This window comes from Orycteropus afer, unplaced genomic scaffold (genome assembly GCF_000298275.1).
Source record: "Orycteropus afer afer isolate SDZICR_OR568_19922 unplaced genomic scaffold, OryAfe1.0 scaffold00035, whole genome shotgun sequence".
In the NCBI taxonomy this organism is placed as follows: domain Eukaryota; kingdom Metazoa; phylum Chordata; class Mammalia; order Tubulidentata; family Orycteropodidae; genus Orycteropus; species Orycteropus afer.
This window is the reverse complement of record NW_006921622.1, coordinates 3,253,304-3,254,599: the sequence shown is the minus strand read 5'-3', so window position 1 is coordinate 3,254,599 and position 1,296 is coordinate 3,253,304.

Here is a 1,296-nt window from a genome sequence, read left to right as displayed (position 1 = left end):
CTAGACTTTCTCATACATTATCCACCTCATACACACTCAATTCTGTATGAGATGAACTTACTGACTTTCTTTGGTCTGAAATACTTCCAAGAAAACTGACTCAAAAATACTTTGGTAATCTATTCCAACATTTTGAAAACACAAAATGGGTGACTGATTCAGAAGTTGGTTTTATTGAGTTTTTTTTTTGTTTGTTTGCTTTTAAGTAAACCTACCTTTAATGGGAAATTTGCTCAAATAGAATCTAGATCATTTCTAGTCAGCCAGGAAAGAAAAACAAAAGATATAATTATACAGTTGAATAAAAATTAAAAAGATAAAGCAGTATGACAAGCAGTAACACTATCTGACATATAAAAGTAATGGGAAAAATCATAAAATATCACATCATCTACTCTCCTCCCATTATTGTCATGTATAATTTTATATAATAGAAACATAAACTCTTTGTTAAAACACAAAAGTTAGGAGTTCTGGCAAGATGGCAGAATAGGAAGACAAGCTACACAGACCCTCTACAACAAAGCAATGAGAAACCAATTGAAAGCAAGACAGAAGACAATCCTGGAACCCTGAGCTTTGAAGGCAAGGATAAAGAAGTGTATTAAATACCACTCCTCAGAAGAAAGATGGGGCAATATACATCCATAGTGATACTGCCTCGGAAACCCAAGGAGGGTCACTGTGAGTTGGATCTGACTCAACAGCAGTGAATGTGTGTGTGTGTGTGTGTGTGTGTAGAAGAACCTGAATGAAAACAGTGAGTAAGGAAACAAATGGAGCAGCGGACTGCCAGCTGTCCTCAGGGCACAGCCATTTTGATTTTATCCTGGTAGCAACCTAAGAATCAGCTCTCGTCACTAAAGGCTGTACGGGCAAGGACTGCATTGTTGCCTGACAATCAGAAAGGAAAACAGTGAAGGTGACAAACAGACCTGTGGACTGCAGTGGCTGTCCTGAGGGTGCAGCCAGTTTGAATATTTGCAAGCACTGGCTCGACCATCTTGAATATATGCAAGTGGCATTCTTACTGGGATGGCAACATAAGAGTGGGCTCTGCTTTCCGACAGGAAAGGTGTGCTATTCCCTGTCACTCTTATGCCCCACATGCTCTTGGTGAACAGACGCATGGCCATACCCCGCCTCCACCAATGTTCCTGACTAGTAGGAATTCCATCCTGATCTGTGCCTTGACAGAGCCCGGGTGCCATGCCCTGCCCCTAACAGTTTGGGTTTTGATTGGTTGTTTCTACATTATTTTGTCTTCCTTCTTTAATTCTTTTTTTTTTTTTTTTT